This window comes from Rhinoraja longicauda, chromosome 17, assembly GCF_053455715.1.
Source record: "Rhinoraja longicauda isolate Sanriku21f chromosome 17, sRhiLon1.1, whole genome shotgun sequence".
Lineage (NCBI taxonomy): Eukaryota > Metazoa > Chordata > Chondrichthyes > Rajiformes > Arhynchobatidae > Rhinoraja > Rhinoraja longicauda.
The window spans coordinates 14942000-14960646 of record NC_135969.1 but is presented as its reverse complement, the minus strand read 5'-3'; the positions used below and the strand labels follow the sequence as shown (position 1 = coordinate 14960646).

General features: G+C 44.7%; 1 protein-coding gene across 3 annotated transcripts in view; it reads right to left on the bottom strand.

Annotated features, from left to right (window-relative positions):
* camkva (CaM kinase-like vesicle-associated a) overlaps nt 1-18416 on the bottom strand; it is a 93944-nt gene extending 75528 nt beyond the window's left edge. Inside the window, exon 1 of one of the 3 annotated variants that reach the window (XM_078414187.1) lies at nt 18183-18416. The gene's annotated coding sequence lies outside the window, so the exon portion shown is untranslated. Of the gene's footprint in view, nt 1-17148; nt 17229-18182 lie in introns of those variants that run through there. The other 2 variants (XM_078414189.1, XM_078414188.1) reach the window with 2 other exon arrangements.
* Between the last annotated feature and the right edge of the window lie 231 nt (nt 18417-18647).

Below are 18647 nucleotides of genomic sequence, written 5' to 3'. Positions count from 1 at the left end.
GCCAATAAACTTATTCATTCATTCATTCTCCCCTCTTGTTGCAAAGTTGATGTATTGGTGGAATTTGGGTAATACAGTTTTTAGGTTGGCTTGGTTAAAATCCCCAGCAATCACAAAGAGCCCATCAGGGTGAGTAGTCTGCAGATCGTTGATAGCTCCGTAAAGCTCCCACAGTGCCTCCTTGGAATTGGCACTGGGAGGGATATAAACAGCCACAACAACAATAGCTGTGAACTCCCTCGGCAGGTAGAATGGCCGGCATTTAACCATCAGGTACTCCACCAGTGGTGAACAGATGGGTCTTGATTGTAGAACAGTTCACCAGCCAGTTGTTACTGATACACATAGCCCCCCTCCGCGGGTCTTACCGGAGGACAGGGCATTCCTGTCCGCATGGAACGGTGTTAGCCCCGCTAACTGGATGGCCATGTCGGGGATGTTATCATGTAGCCACGTTTCTGTGAGAATGAAGACGCAGCAGTCCCCCACCTCTCGTTGCCTGTGCAGCTGGAACTGTGCGGGTTTGTAGGTCAATAGGCTTCTGTACAATTGGCCCCTAGTGTGTAGGGGGTGGAGGAGAAAGTTGAACGAGAACAACATCGCACTAGTGAGAACTGGTGATCGATGGTCAGCATGGACTTGATGGGCCGAAGGACCTGTTTCCATGCTGTATCTCTTACCTAAACTAATCTTGTGCCAGGACAACAGGCCTTCATGGTCAGGTTAAGAGTTATTTGAGGGGTGTCCACACCACACCCTGCCCCCCATGTCCAGCAGCGGAAGGACCCTAGACTGTGGTCCTCCCACACAGAGCCTTGGCGTTGGCTGCACCGAGCTTCAGTGCGTCCCTCAGCACGTACTCCTGCAGTCTGGAGCGGGCCAGTCGGCAACATTCCCCGACGGACAGCTCGCTGTGGCTGGAGGCTCACAGGTTTCAGGCTGACCAAAGAGTGTCTTTCATCGATTTGATGATCTTCCCGCAACAGTTGAAAATGGACTATAATGGTTTAATGTTCTTTTATTATCACGTGTACCAAGGTGCAGTGAATTAAAAAAAATTTGCATACAGATTGGTAAGATTATTGCCATACACAAGTACAATCTCCAGTTAAGTACACAATACATAGAAAACAGCCCACTGAGTCCATATGCAAGTCGCCAGGTTTTGGCGCCATTTTCTGCCTGATGAAGGGTGATGACCCGAAACGCTGCCTATCCATTTCCCACCACAGATGCTGCCTGACCTGCTGATCTTCCAGTTACTAACATGTAACTATGCAGATGTGTAAAGAAGTAATGGAAAGTGTTTTCCTTGAAAAACAAATATAATTTGGTCTCTTGTAATTCAGATACATTATCCAAGATATGCTGATGTTCTTTCTAATGATACATTACTGGAATAACAGTTAGTTTTGTGCAATAATATTTGTCAGCTACAGTGGTATTCACTGCTGCAATAAAGACAACTAATCGGTTTTAATTTCAGATTTGGCACTTCATGTTCCACAGGTTGAACAATGATTATTTTGGCAAAAATTCTAAACTACATACAAAACTCTGAATTAGGAGCAGGAGTCAAGGACTTGCCATTGCACAAGATCATGGCCGATGTGAACGTAAGCACCATTCCACCTTTAGATTAGTTTAGTTTAGAAATACAGCATGAAAACAGGCCATTCGGCCCACCTAGTCCTTGACGACCATCGATTATCCATTCATACTGCTTTTATGTTATCCCACTTTCTCATCCATTCCCTACACACTATATGTCAATTTACATTAGCCAATTAACCTACAAACCTGCACGTCTTTGTGATGAGGGAGGAAACCGGAGCATCCGGACGGAACCCACGTGGTTGCAGGTAGAATGGGCAAATTCCACAGACAGCACCCTGGGTCAGGATCGAACTCGGGGCTCTGCTGCTGTGAGGCAGCAGCTCTACCAGCTGTGCCACTGTGCTGCCCACTTTGCACCTACCTAGAGGTGACTTTTCACCCATGCTTAACAAGAATTTATCCGTCTGTGTCTTAAAAATAATCAAAGACTGTATGTTTGGAGTTTGTACGTTCTCTGTGACCGTGTGGGTTTTTTCTAGGTATCCTAGTGTGTAGGATAGTGTTAGTATATAGGATGATTGTTGGTCAGCGCGGACTCTGTTTCCACAGCGTTTGCGCGCTGTATTTCTAAACTAAACTAAAACTAGGCTCCCTCCCTCACTTTGAACAAGATCATTCCAAAAGCACATGACTGTCTGAGAGAAAGGATTTCTGCTTTAGACTGTCTTAACTTGGTGGCCCTTCCAATACAGATTCTCTCTCAAGAGCAAAGAAATCCTCTCCACATCCATCTTGTCAAGATCCCTCAAGGTCTTATGTTTCAATCACATCACAACCAATACAACATGTCTAACCTTTCCTCTGCACTTCAAACCCATTCCAGGGGTTTGTAGAGTGAACCTCTGATTTGCTTCCAATGTAATAACATCCTTTCTCACATTAGGAGATCAATGTTATCACACAGTGCTCCAGTTGTGGTTGCTTCAGTGACCTCGTGTACAGATAGCATCATAGGGTCCCAGAGTCTTAGAGTGTGGAAACAGGTCCTTCAGCCCAACCTGACCACACCAACCAACATACCCCATCTACACTAGTCCCACCTGCCTGCATTTGGTCCACATCCCACTAAACCTGTCCTATCTATGTACCTGTCCAGTCGTTTCTTAAATGTTACAATAGTCCCTGCCTCAACTACCTTCTCTGGCAGCTCATTAAATACACCCACCACCCGTTGTGCGTAAAAGCTACCCCTCAGATTTCTATTAAATCTTTCTCCCTTCATCTTAAACCTATGTCCTCTGGTTCTTGATTCCCCTGTTCTGGGCAAGAGACTCTGAGCATCTACTCGATCTCTTCCTCTCATGATTTTATGCACGTCTCTATTATCACCCCTCATCCTCCTGCACTCCAAGAAATAGAGTCCCAGCCTGCTCAATCTTTCCTGATAACTCAGACCATCGAGTCCGGCAACATCCTTGTAAAAATGCATAATTTCCTTCCTTTTATGTTCTTTTCTCCAGAGATAGGTTTTAAAGAATGCCTTGAATGAAACAGAGAAAGGAAAGGATTTAATGAATGAATTCTAGAGCTGAGGGAAGTTGAGGTTTGTAATTAATAAATATGTGGAAGATCAAGAAGCCAGCATTGGAGGACTATGGGTGATGTCTGTTCAGAGTTTGTACGTTCTCCCTGTGACCGTGTGGGTTTTCTCCGGGTGTTCCGGTTTCCTCCCACACTCCAAAGACAATAGACAATAGGTGCAGGAGGAGGCCATTCGGCCCTTCGAGCCGGCACCACCATTCAATGTGATCATGGCTAATCATTCTCAATCAGTACCCCGTTCCTGCCTTCTCCCCATACCCCCTGACTCCGCTATCCCTAAGAGCTCTATCTAGCTCTCTCTTGAATGCATTCAGAGGCAGAGAATTCCACAGATTCACAACTCTCTGACTGAAGACGTGCAAGTTTGTAGGTTAATTGGCTTCTGTAAATTGGCCCCAGCGTGCAGGAAAGAACTAGTGTACGGGTGATCGCTGGTCAGTGTGCCGAGTATTTCTAGCATTTTCTAGTGAGATTTTCCGGAAGATACAGCCCAAAAACAGGGATTACATCAGTCGCCCATTCACATTAGTTCTATGTTATCCCACCTTTTCGCATACACTCCCCACATACCTGGGGCAATTTACAGAGGCCTGTTAACCTACAAATCCGCACGTATTCGGGGTGTAGGAGGAAACCAGAGCACCCGGAGGAAAGCCACGCAATCCTAGGGAGAACGTGCAAACTCCACACAGACAGCACCAAGCGTCAGCATCAAACCCAGGTCCCTAGCGCTGTGTGGCAGCAGCTTTCCCAGCTAGGTCACCGTGCCACCCTTTATAGAAATGAATCACAAATCTATCTTCCTTTTTCATTGCTAGGAACTATTCTTATGCATTGGTTTCAATTTTAACTGCAGTGGAGGTAATGCATTTTGTTTAGTACCATTTCATCTGCACACTCACGGTAATATTCCATCCAACTGGAATACCAGCTACATACAAATGATTTAAAATTTTTTTTAAAGAACGCTTTTGACAAAGATCACTTTGGAACACTGCACGCCACATACAGTTCTGCAAAAACATTGTTCTGAAATGTTCTGCCCAAGTATAGATCTCCTGACACCCGGCTCATTACTGTTTGCTAATTTAGCTTAAATAACAACATGCACCACATATAAAAATAACTGCTGGCTTGTAGAGTGCTCAGAGTTGATTCTGGGAAGCAATGAAACTCCCGGTTACAAAAAATAACAAGTCTGTGGTCCTTCACAAGAGATTAAATACCAACTGGAAAACAACACCAAGTCACCACATAGAAATTATTGTCTCTTCATTCATTGATTTTTAATCTATCCACATATTGCCCTCGCGTGTAGTTTTTTTAATCATGTAAGAAAGCACGATTTTTACTTCTTTGAGGGACATGAAAGGATTTCTTTAATAATGGGTTTCATGGTTATCATCTATAATGCAGGTTCTTTAATGGCTTCAATAAATACCCCGTCTGCCTCGAACTCTCAACAGTGTATCCATAATCCTTGCCTCTGGGTGCTGGTTCTGTAACATATTTAACATGCCACTTTGTTGGAGGGATAACCATTCTTCGAGTGTGAAGACTTGTAAGGGCCGTCACACAGTGGCGCAGCTAGTGAAGCCGCTGCCTCGCAATGCCAGAGACCCGGGGGGTGGGGTTCGATCCTGACCTCAGGAGCTGCCAGTGTGGCATTTGTTCATTCTCCCTGTGACCGCGTGGGTTTCCTCCGGGTGCTCTGTTTTCATGTTCCTAAGTTATAGGAGCAGAATTAGGCCATTATGGACCATCAAGACTACTCCACCATTTAATCGTGGCTGATCTATCTTTCCCTCTCAACCCCATTCTCCTGCCTTCTCCCCATAACCCCCGACACGCTTACTATTCAAGAATCTGTCAATCTCCACCTTAAAGTATCCATTGACTTGGCCTCCACTGCAGCCTGCGGCAATGACTGCCACAGATTCACCATCCTCTGACTGAAGAAATTCCTCCTCATATCCTTTCTTTTACTCTGAGGCTATGGCCTCTGGTCCTAGACCCTCCCACTCGTGGAAACATCCTCTCCACATCCATTCTATCCAGGCCTTTATTTGTTTCATCCCACATCCCAAAGATGCGCGGCTTTGTAGGTTAATTTGCAATCTGTAAATTGCCCCTAGTGTGGAGAGTGTGGATGCGAAACTGGGATAACATAGAACTAGTGTGAATGGGTGATCCATGTCTGGCATGGACTCATTGAGCTGAAGGACCCGTTCCCATGCTGTATCTCTCAATCATTTTGTTTAGTTTAGTTTAGAGATACAGAATGGAAACTGAGCCTTTGGCCCTCCTAGTCCGTGATGACAAGCGATCTCTGCACACTATCACTAACTTACATACACTAGGCCATTTTACAATTTTACCAAGCAAATTAGCCTATAAACCTGTACGTTTTCGGAGTGTGGGAGGAAACTGGAGCACCCGGAGAAAACCCAGAGGTCACAGGTAGAATGTACAAACTCCACACAGACAGCACCCAAAGTCAGGATCGAACCAGTGTCTCTGGCGCTGTGAGGCAACAACTCTACCGCTGCGCCACCGTGCAGGTTAATTTCATTCAATCAATTCCACTTCTAAGACTATTCAATGTCTGGAGGTGCAGACACAATCTGTTTAGAACTACACAGCAGTGGACAATATCAACTCCTTAGTCAAGTGGCACCAGGGCTAGGTTGCTATGGCTGGATTTGACTAACCTGCAGACATTTGATTGAACTTCGGGTCTTCCTGGTGTGAAAATAATTTTACTGTCACATTAAACCTCCAGCATCGTCTCACAACCAAATTAGTCCCATGAGATTACTGCAGAGATGTCGTGATTCTGTAAAAAGTTTCATGCCAACAGCTACATTGGGAACGCAGCAAAGAAGTGGGTGTCGAGTTCAACCTATTCTATTTTGATATATTTAGAAGCAAATAATTTTTTAAAGGCTACAGAGCCTCAAATTTTTTTTTTTAAAGTGCAGATTTAGCATATCAACATTTTTCAATATTTCCATGAATAATTGAAATGTCATCATTGTTTGTGAGGATGTAAACATTACAACTATAAACTGCTCAGCTTAAACTAAATAGCAGGTTACATGTTTGTGGAGAGAGAAGATTTAGGGGGTTGTTGCCAGGTCTCAAGGGCCTGGGCTACAGGGAGAGGTAGAGCAGGCTAGGACTTTATTCTTTGGAGTGCAGGAGGATGAGGGACGATATTATAGAGGCATATTATCATATCATATATATACAGCCGGAAACAGGCCTTTTCGGCCCTCCAAGTCCGTGCCGCCCAGCGATCCCCGCACATTAACACTATCCTACACCCACTAGGGACAATTTTTACATTTACCCAGCCAATTAACCTACATACCTGTACGTCTTTGGAGTGTGGGAGGAAACCGAAGATCTCGGAGAAAACCCACGCAGGTCACGGGGAGAACGTACAAACTCCTTACAGTGCAACACCCGTAGTCAGGATCGAACCTGAGTCTCCGGCGCTGCATTCGCTGTAAAGCAGCAACTCTACCGCTGCGCTACCGTGCCGCCCTTGAATGAAGAGGGGAATAGATAGAGTGGAAACACAGAGTCGTTCACCCAAGGTTGGGGACATAGGATTAAGGTGAGAGGGGAACGGTGTAATAGGAAACTGAGGGGCAACCTTTGGATTCAAAAAGTGGAGGGTAAATGGAACAAGCTTCCAGAGAAAGTAGTTGAGGCATGTACGATAGCAGCATTAGAAAGACACTTGGACAGGTACATGGATAGGAAAGGTTTGGAGTATGATATGGGTCAAATGCGGGCAAATGGGACTATCTTAGACAGGGCATCTTTGTCGGCATGGATGAGTTGGGCCAAAGGGCCTTTTTCCATGCTGTTTGATTCTATGACTAGATCCTTGACATTTATATTTGAAAACAATTGCCAGAAAGACAGAATGTGAAATCCTTGCGTACCGATATTTGAATTTGTAAGTTCTTTTAGAAAATATTTATCAGATTTGTATTGCACATATTTATGAATAGATGGTTAAATAAAAGACAAGAACAAGGCAATGCAATACCTCTCCATCCCAGTTCTTGTGCAAAAGACGCTTGGAAAAGCTCCATGCAACTGCATGAAGTCACATAGTTCAATACTGTAGTCAAAGGAACATTTTTAGCAAGACATTTTGATTTCCCCAAACAGTCGACATTGACCTTGGGACAAATTGTTACAATTCAGTGCTGCAAATTTGACAGTTTTGCACTCCAGCATTTGTTTACTGAGAGGGAGGTCAAGTTTTGGCTTAGTTTTATCATTATCATGTGCATAGAGGTGCGGTGAAAATCTTTGTTTTGCATGCTATCCAAATACATCAGATATACGAGTCCATGAATACCATCAAGTCAAACTCAAGTACAATAGCTAGAGCAAAGGAGAAGATACGGAATGCAGAATATATGTCTCAGCATTGTAGTGCATCAGTTCCAGTCAGAGATTTATACAGCATGGAAACAGGCCCTTGAGCCCACCTCGTCCATGCCCCCCAAGGTCCACAGGTACATTAGTCCCATACCCCTCTAAACTTTTCCTATCCATGCACCCGACTAAACTGGGAGATAACAGTACAACTTTATGGAACATTGTTTAAGCCACAGTTGGAGAATAATGTGGACAGTTCAGGTCACCACCTTGTAGGAGGGGCGAGATTGCACAGGAGGGGAGACAGAGAAGATTCACCAGGATGCTAGCTGGGATGGGATGTTTCAATTAGCAGCAGAGTCTGGACAGGGATGAGTTATTTCCTTTTCATGGAGAAGGCCACTTGGAGGGTGGCCCTAATATTCACAATTATGGGGGGGGGGGGGGGGGGGGGGCAGAGATCGTTAGGAAACTTGTCCCCCATGACAAACGTCTAAAACTAGAGGGTGTAGATTTAAGGTAAGGGGAAGAAGGTTTAGAGGGGGTCCGAGGAAGATTTATTTCAGTCAGAGTGTGCTTGTAATGCGAATTGCAAAGTTTAGTTTAGTGATACAGGGTGGAAATAGACCCATCGAGACCAGGCCGACCAGCGATCACGGTACACTAGCACTATCCTATACACCAGGGACAATTTACAATCTTTGCCGAAGCCAATTAACCCACAAGCCTGCACGTCCTTGGAATGTGGGCGGAAACCAGAGCACCCGGAGAGAACCCACGCGGTCATAGGGAGAATGTAAAACTCTGTGCAAGCAGCACCTGTAGTCAGGATCGATCCCGGCGCTGTAAGGCAGCAATTCTACCGCTACACCACCGTGCCGCCCCAGGTGTTGAAGACTATATTTCTATTTAAGCAATATGTATACAATGTTCACTCCCTCATTACAACAATGGGCCATCAGTTTTTAATATTGATTTTCAGTGGTGGAGATTGAACCTTCCCCCCCCCCCCCCCCCCCCCCCCGGGTAGATCCACCGAGTCTCTTTCCAGAGTAGGGGAACCGGAGGACATGGGGGGGGGGATTATTTAATAGGAACCCGAGGGATAACTTTATCACACAAAGGGTGGTGTGTGTGTGGAACGAGCTGCCAGAGGAGGGAGTTGAGGCAGGTACTATTGCAATGTTTAAGAAATATTTAGACAGGTATATGGATTGGGCAGGTTTAGAGGGATATGGGCCAAATGCAGACAGGCAAGTTGGGCCAAAGGGCTTGCTTCCATGCTGTAAGACTCTACTGAAAGATTTTAAGACTATTTGAACATCAAACATTCTGGATAACATGGTCTTCATCACATCATTATTTGGATTTAGGTTACCTCAGGAACTGATGAGGAAAAGTAATCAAGACAGAGATATAGCAATTCAGATATCTGCCACCTTGCAATATTAAAACACCTCATTCGCACGGCTGGTTTCAACTACAATAGAGTCTGCGGCAATATCATCCGCAGTCATTTCTTAAAATAAAAGTATTTCTAATCTCTTCCACTTCTCTTCCATTGTAGTTTATAGCATGAGGAATTGAAAGAGGAAGAGTAGCATGAGGATACTTTCTGATTAATTAAATTCTTTCAAACAATTCTAATGAAGAAAAGTAATCAGAATTCTTTGCAAGAGCTGAATTTGTGAAAAAGTAGCCTCATGCAATGTATCGTGCTGTAAACAAGGGAGAATTCGAGATACAAGATATTTGGGCGGCACAGTGGCGCAGCGGTAGAGTTGCTGCCGTACAGCACCAGAGACCCGGGTTCGATTCTGACTATGGGTGCTGCCCGCACATCGTTTATATGTTCTCCCTGTGACAGCGTGGGTTTTCTCTGTGTGCTCTGGTTTTCCTCCCACATTCCAAAGACTTACAGGTTTGTAGGGTAATTGGCTTCAGTACATTGTAAATTGTCTTAGGTGTGTAGGGTAGTGTTAGTGTACATGGTGATCGCTGGTCGATGTGGACTCGGTGGGCCAAAGGGCCTGTTTCCACGCAGCATCTCCAAAGTCTAAATACCTTTCATTATTTTGTAGAGTCAGCATGGCTCAATTGGTCGGATTCTTGGTGCTCCATTACAAGGGGAAGTCCTACTGCAGGAGCTGAACCCATAGTTTATACTGGTTAACTGGTGCAGTAAGAGCGCTGTCATATCAGAAGTAAGCCATTCTGACCACATAGTAAAGCATCTATCTATTTCTTTTGAATAGAGAGATGAAAGTTATTGATCCCTATTTACAGAGAAAGGACTATTGCTGGTGTGATATGGGCGTTGAAGATTATATTTCTATTTAAACAATATAATCAAAAACAGTCACTCACTTCCTTGCATATTACGGCTTTGTGCTTGGAAATAGTGGTAGCATTGTCTGGAAGAGTGGCACGGCTGGTGGAGCTGCTGCCTCACAGGCCCAGACCCCTGTTCAAACCCCACGCCCGGTGCTGTATGATGGCTGCAACGGGCCCTTATACAGTGGGGACTTTGAAAATGGCGCCAAAACCTGGCGACTTAGACTCAGTGGGCTGTTTCTATACATTCTGTACTTAATCTGGCATTGTACTTACGTAAGGCAATAATCTTACTGGTATGCGAAAATTAATAATTTCACCGTATCTCGCTACAGAGGATAATAAAAGAACCATTGATTAGTTTTGGCCAAGTACATTCACCTGTTCATTTCAATGTAACACCTAGTGTACGTACAAAGCAAAAAATAATTATCTCATATGTAATGTAATATTTTTTTAAACTTCCCGCTCAATAATATTCTGTTACACCAAAACATCCTGCCCTCCACTAATTCTTGTTTTTGATTAGAACAGTAGTGACAATGGGACCCTCTGCTGATCAATCAACAAGAAAGCGAATTATGGCTTTTCGGCTCTGTATGACACAGGGGGGGGATATATCTCAATGCTTATCAGTAATAGTAGGCAAAAACAGCAGGGCTCCTGCAACTACTGTTAAAGCAATTATATGTCTTGAACAGGAAAGTATGTTGCGAGTCATTGTCTGATACAATTTCGGTTTAATTTATTCTCCTTGTTTGTCTCTTCTCAGTTTTGTTAAATTAACCCACCGATCGTCCTATTCAATTCCACTGCCTGCTAGGATATCGCTGCCTTGTTATGGGAGAAAGGTCAGTCCTTTGTTCAGCTGTTGACCTCAAGAGAGGAAGGTGCAGGGCCAACTCATACCATGGTGCAGGATACTCAAGTGAAATGTGCTACGTTAAAAACAAAAAAAAAATTTAAACTTAAAATAATAACTTAAAAACATTTCAAAATCCCAAGGCTTTTTTTTAGGTATGTTACACAGAGAATGGTGGGGGCCTGAAATGCATTGCCAGGGGTGGTGGTGGACGCAAATCTGATAGTGGTGCTGAAAACGCTTTTCGGAAGGCACATGGAATAGAGCGATGTGGATCATGTACAGGCAGATGAGATCAGTTTAACGTGGCATCATGTTCGGCACAAACAATGTGGGCTGAAGGGCCAGTTCCTGTGCGGTACTGTTCTACGTTCTATGTTAATAATTTTGCCATTTAAGCCTATCGCATGGACAATTATTTCACAGAAGGAAGCTTACGTCTTGACATACACATAGTGTTTAATGTTGGGGAAGTGGGCGTAATGTTGGGGAAATTGTCAGAAAGAGGTCAGGTTTTTTTCGCGTGTTGCTGGTGGGAAGCAGCGACAATTGACACATAAATTGGCACATTTCTGTCCAAAAATGGACACAATTTCTGTACAATTCCATGTGCCGCACTGTGTAGAGACATTCAAGAGAAGAATGCCACCATTTAACAAATAATGGATTGCTGCAATGGACTCCAGTAGTGGAATTGTCTACTCTTTATTCTTAACTTTCCTGTAGACTTTGCCATTTGTTCAGCTCTACATCATAAGCAGCCGTTAGGATCATACAGCAAGCCCTTTGATCCAACTCATCCATACTGACCAAAATGCCCCATCCTAGTCTTGTTTGCCTCAAACCTTTCCTATCGATATACCTGTTCAAATGTCTTTCAATTGTTGTTAATGCACCTGCCTCAACTACTTTATCCAGCTTCATCTGGCCATAGTTTATAGTTGGTAATCATCATTCACACCATTATTCCCCGACACAATATTTGGTACTATTGTGTCGACCAAGCCTCTTGTAAAACTTTAATCTGAACTAAAGTCTCGAGGCTGCTGAGTAAAAGAGGCCAGTCTTTACTTTTTATTTAAAATGTTGTTCATCTCAAAACATTTAGGTCTCTCCTCCGTGGAAACAAAACATGAGGAAAAGAGTCAAAGCACTTGCTTTTTCTCAGTATTATTTTTTACCCCTTCTGCCTATTTGGCTAGAAAAGGCAGATTGAAGAAGGCAACAGGAATTAATTCCTTATGTAGAAAGCAATGCCAAATACACCTGCCCCAACCAAAGCAAAACACACTTTACCAACCTTTGAAAAAAAATGGCTTTCTTGAGACCCACAATGGTTCTTACGTGTGCCTCCAAGTTAAGTTGATCAATGAAAAGGTGATGTTTCAGTCTGAAGAAGGGTTTCGACCCAAAACGGCACCTATTCCTTTTCTCCAGAGAAGCTGCAACCCATGAAGTTACTCCAGCATTTTGTGAAAATCCTCGGTGTAAACCAGCAACTGCAGTTCCTTCCTATACATTAAGTTGGTAAGTGCTTGAAGCACTTTGAGTATTTGCTAAGTTTAGAAAATTAAGGCAATGTGCCACAGAGTGAATGTTAATTATCCGCAATGTGTCAGATTTCACTCGAGAAGCGCAGTCTGTGTTTAATATAACCAAATTAATAACTCCTCCTTATATATCTGAATTTGCTAATTTATTAAATGTTCAATTAAATGGGCCACCCAGTCTCAGTAGCCCTGACTGTTATATAGGTCGCATAAAATAATAACCTCCTAACCTGTTACTGTTAATAGAAGCCAACTAAAAATGTTTAGAAACCACCCTGGGACATTGTTCAAATTGCGTTTGGGCACAGAGATTGGGAGGAATTAACCAAGCATTAGCCAACCTATCTTGCAAACGCACACGTTGCTTCATTTAAACGTATGCAGATAAAAATTGCAGTTGCGTTAGACTTTGCAACTGATTCTTGCCAATATTCCCTTCTAAAGTAGGATTGCATAGTTGGAAAAATGTGTCCGATTTGGAAAGATGTCACCAAAGACAAATAAAAGATTACAGAAAAACCGTGCAGTTACACAAGTACAACCACATCTTAAAATGTGAATTAAACATCCATTTTAAATGTGCAGAGCACAGACTTGTTGGAGTTTGTCACGATGATTTGTGCAATGTGAAATGTTGAGTTAAATTTCCCTGATCTAGCTCATAAATCTCTCTGCAACTGACCATCTAGTTGGTGATGCTACTGAGGATCGATTGAATTGTCCTCTGCAAATCAAGTAATAAATGTTTTGTGTGCGAGTCCAGGTCAAAGCACTACTGAAGGAATCATGCAGGGGATAATAATGTGAAAAATTACATTTGCTCATCCGTGTGTCGTGACAGAGGTGTGTGATCGCTCCCCATGCCTGACCCTAAGCCGTGACTGAGTTGACCACACTACCTTCTCCCACCACCCAAGCAAATGCCCTTTTTCTATATCAGATGGTAGGAGTTACGAACATTTTACACAGTGGGTGTTGGAATCACTGTAACGCAAACGTAGTTCAGAAAATTTTAAAACCAGATTGTCTACATATATCTCTCCCACCCTCGACAATTGTCAGCAGGCCCAAAGGACAAGGAACGACAATATCCCAAGAATTATGTCATGCTTAAAAATAGACACAAATTGCTGGAGTAACTCAGCAGGTCAGCAGCATCTCTGGAGAACATGAATAGGTGACGTTTAGGGTCGAGACCCTTCTTCGTCGGAGGTGGAAGATTCTTGACCCAAAACATCATCTTTCCATGTTCTCCAGGTATGCTGCCTTCCCGCTGAGTTACTCCGGCATTTTGTGTCTTTTTTTTGTAAATCAGCACCTTATTTCTACAAACTCTTGTGCTTTGTTTGTTAATCTAGTGGCACGTTGATCTACCCTTGGCTTCTTCCGATTAGCCAGTGACGGGCTGCTCCTTGATCCATTGTTAAAAGCACAATGGAAGTGGGCACTAAAGGTGTCCGCGCCACTGATCTCTTCCACATCCTCCCATTCATTATCAGCCACCCAAGACATTCCATACTGAGGGAGCAAAGGTTTCTCTGAATAAACGCAGGGAAGAGTGAAGGCATCGTTTACAAAGTACAGCCACTGCTGTTCCTTCATTAGTCATACAGCATGGAAACAGGCCCTTCGGTCCAACTTGCCCACGTCGACCAGCATGCCTCATCTACACTAGTCCCACCTGCCTGGTTTGGCCCATAACCACATTGCCACAGAGGACACGTCAATGGATATTTTTAAGGCAGAGATTGATAATAAATTCTTGATTCATATGGGTGTCAGGGGTTATGGGGAGAAGGCAGGAGAATGGAGTTGAGGGAAAGATAGATCGGCCATGACTGAAAGGCAGAGCAGACTAGATGGGTCAAATGGCCTAATTCTGATTCTATAACATGAACATAACCTTTAAAACTTATTCTATCCATGTACCTGGCCAAATGTCACTTAAACGTTATAATGATACCTGCCTCAACTACCTCTGCCGACACCACATTCCGTATACCCACCACCTTCTGTGTAAAAATGTTATCCCTCAGCACCATGTTAAATCTCCCCACCCCCCTTCAACTTAAAGGTAAGTCCTCTACACAATTCCCCTCCCCTGCGTAAAAGACTGTTCATTTACCCTATCTATTCCTCTCACGATCTTGTACTCTATAAGATGATGGAACATAGACGTTTTTTTGATTTCCTCTCCACCTGTCCCTTTCTCCAACAACAGTAGAAGGCGATCTTGGTGGCCAATTTAGCCTTGGCATGATCGACCCACCATCGTTCTATGCCCTTTATATTCCACCTTCATATCCATGACTGGGTCCCATCCTTCCTCACTTGCTGCTGAAATCCCCAATCGTACCTGCACCTCTAGTCCTCCCATTCAGTGCTGGTCTGTGGTCCATGAGCCCCCACCCCTCTTTGTAAATGTGCAACGACACACAACCCTACTGCCCTGGTCCTAACTCCCCATTTACCCTGCCGCTGGCTCCCAGTTATATAACAGCACATCCTTATTGCCTGGTCCCTCCATGCCCCTCCCGGGCAGAACATAGAACAATACAGCACAAGAACAGGCCCTTCGGCCCACAATGTCTGTGCCGATCATGATGCCAAGGCCATCTCTTATCCAACTGCGCACAATCCCATATCCCACCATTCCCTGCATATACATATACCAGGCCAAAAGCCTCTTAACTGCCACTATACCGTACCTCCCCCAACCACCAACCCTGGCTGTGTGCTCCAGGCACTCACCACCCTCAGACTAAAGAACGTGCCCCACACATCTCCTTTAAACCTTGCCCTTCTCACACACCCCTCCAGTTTGAGCCTCGTGAGGAATTATTAGCCCAACCACCCCGAGCCCTGCCTTTAGTTGCCAAAAACCCTGGGATTCCTCCCTTAAAACTGCCCAAAGCCTTTACCACCTACCTGCCTCTTTGACCAAGTCTGTCCTCCTAGGCTTTCCGTTGGGTTGGATGGCACCCCTGCCGAGTGCTTTGGAACGTGTTGCGACCGCGGGGAAAGGCGCTACATAAATGCAAGTTAGACTGTTTTTTGTTGTTGTAAACAACGCTGGGTCGGATGTACACAGACAGCGCAGTTTGACACCTCCAGTCGTGATTTGCATCAGTTTTCCCGACGGTTCCGTTCACCGCTGAGAGTTTAAATATCTGTAGCCTTTGCCAATGCAGAGGCGAGATTCACACCAGCAAAAGATTTATCCCAGCGTTGGCAAATTCCCCCCCCGTGTTGGACGGACAGACGAGTTGCGATACAAAGTCACGGCACATAGGGTGCACATTTGGGGATGGGGGGGTGGGATGGAGGGGAAGCAGGTGCATTTATGTGGCCAATAACAACTTCCTCGCTCGATCGCCTTGCACGGCAGAACAAGAGGCACGCTGGAAGACACACTATAACATTATAGAGAGGCACTCTAGAAAATTATCCACAAAACGTGCAATGTTAGCGCCGTGAGGTTTAATATCAACAACACTGTGCAAGTTATTAAGCAAGATTATGAAGTTACAACACTATACCCATTCCTTCTCTCCCGAGATGCTGCCTGACCTGCTGAGTTACTCCAGCATTTTGTGAATAAATCGATCTGTACCAGCATCTGCAGTTATTTTCTTACACTTATATATATCATTATGTGTTTCAAACCGCAAGTGTAAATCCTACCGCATGCACTTAAAACGCTCAGCAGAATCTTTCTGCGTTTCAGGTGAAACTATCCAGGGACAAGTTAAGTCAAGTTATTTTTTTTGAATGGAATAGAAGCAAAATGTAATTGAAAAGACAAACTCTTTGGCGGGGGACAAGCGAAACGGTTGGGAAACGGGGGAACAATATTTTGTCAGCCGTTTTGCAAAAACCGAGTACGATAGAAAGCCAGGGATTTTAAACTGGAGTGCGCTATCTCCTGGCTGGTTTTAAGGGACGTCTTGGATGATTTTCCGGGCATTTGGTTTGTACAGGCACCTGGGATAGTGGGAGAGAAAACGCACCCTGGACTACCAATTAGTAGCAGGGTCCCGACCCTAAACGTTGCCTGTGTAGAAAGGGACTGCAGATGCTGGATTAAACCGAAGATGGACACAAAAAGCTGGAGTAACTCAGCGGGTCAGGCAGCATCTCTGGAGACAAGGAACATTGGGTAACGTTTCGGGTCCAGACACTTCTCCAGATTCCATTTCCCTCCACAGATGCCGCCTGACTCGCTGAGTTCCTCCAGCACTTTGCGTTTTGCTCGAGATTCCTGCACCTGCAGTTCTTTTGTGTCGATCAGTCGGTCTCATCTCTGGAAAAAACACAAACCCATCACCCAACCCAAGAGGTCGTCAAAACGGTTCCTGTCCACATCACCGCAGTATTATGCAACGGTGGGAAAAATCATTTATAACGCCGCGTTATACAAGGGGCATGAGAACATTATGATGGATGCTTGATTATTATATTTGTTGTGTGTATTGCATTGACGGGTCTGTTAAACTGCTGCAAATTGTTCATTTCATTGTTCGGCACATTACACCAAAAGACAGTTAATCACTTTTGACTCTTGAAGAGTCTATTTTACAACAACAACAAAAATGACACTGTGTCGGAGTAACTCAGCGGGACAGGCAGCATCTCTGGAGAACATGGATATACGACGTTGGGGAGGTCGAGACCATTCTTCAGACCCGACACGCCGCCTGTCCATGTTCTCCAGAGATGCTGAAGGAGGGTCTGAAGACGGGTCTGAAGAAGGGTCTCGACCCGAAACGTCACCCATTCCTTCGCTCCTGAGATGCTGCCTGACCTGCTGAGTTACTCCAGCACTTTGTGAATAAATACCTTCGATTTGTACCAGCATCTGCAGTTATTTTCTTATATTTCTCCAGAGATGCAGCCTGACCCGCTGAGTCGCCCCAGCACTGTGTGTGTGTGTGTGTGTGTGTGTGTGTGTGTGTGTGTGTGTGTGTGTGTGTATATGTGTGTATATGTGTGTGTGTGTGTGTGTGTGTGTGTGTTTATAAACCAGCATCTGCAGTGCCTCGTGTCCACCGTCTGTCTTAAACGTTGTTTTAAATTGAACGACTGAAGTTTTGAGCGAGAACGCCAGCGAGGTGCAGCAGACAGAGGTCCTTACATCTCAACTGGATCCGCCTGGGAGAGGGGGCAAAACTGACACAAACTGACCCGAATGCGAAAACTGACACAAACTAACACTCTCGGCGCATTCGGAGTCACTGTGAGTGAATGAATGCAAAGAACAATCTTTGTCAGACAGACGATGGTGCTGTTTCATGAAGTTGGGAGCTTTTAAACAAAAAAAACAACACCTCAACTAAACCCAGGCACATTTTAAACCCACGAGAGATCAAGTTATTTTTCTCCCCTCCAAAATCTCCTACCAATTCCGTTATTTGAAATTAAAACCCACCGCAGTCTCTCACCCCGAGCACTCCATGAAACTACCTGCTGAAATTCCTCCTCTTTTCACCCCGATCTTTGCACCGGGGGGGGGGGGGGGGGGGGAACAAAGGGGGAAGATCCACAACTTTGTTTATTTTTATTTATTGGCAAATCGCAAGTTAAATATCAGTTCCGAAGATATAACTAATAACGCGAAGGGAAACCTTCTCCCAACAGGGGTAAGTAAACGCGCAAAGAGGAACGAACACGAGTCTTTCTTGAACAAGAGAAGAAAAAATAGCTCTCGACTGGAAACGACACAGAAATCCACAAGAAATATATTCACAAGGAACTGACATGAAACAGGTAAAAATTACATTTGTTTTGGCTCCTTCAGAATCAAAGTCCTGGTCAAATTTCACCAGACCTAATAAATAACAGTGGTGATGTTAACACCACTGTACAGTACTCACTTAATCTCCTTGCGCTCGGAAATGAGTTGTCTTCTCCCGCTGCTCTGGTTCGAGTTAAGGTTAGCGTGCCACAAGGCAGCTCGACTCAGTGCAAGAAAGCGTTTGTCGTGTGTCCAACCAGTTCACCGGCTTGTGGTGGAAGGCGCGGCGCTTCGAGTGGCTCATGAGCAGCCCGCTCTGCGCTCTGCAGCCGGGCTCAGTTTGCCAGTGGCACACTGGGGGAAGAGGAGGGTCTACACAGCGACCGGCAGCAGGGCTAGGATAGAACAGCGCGGTGGGAGGAGTGGGGTGGATACTGGGATGGATACACCGCGCCTGGCATTCATATACCAGCCCAGTACTGATACACCACACCTGTACTGATACACCACACCTGAACTGATACACCACACCTGTACTGATACACCACACCTGTACTGATACACCAGTCCAGTACTGATACACCACACCTGTACTGATACACCA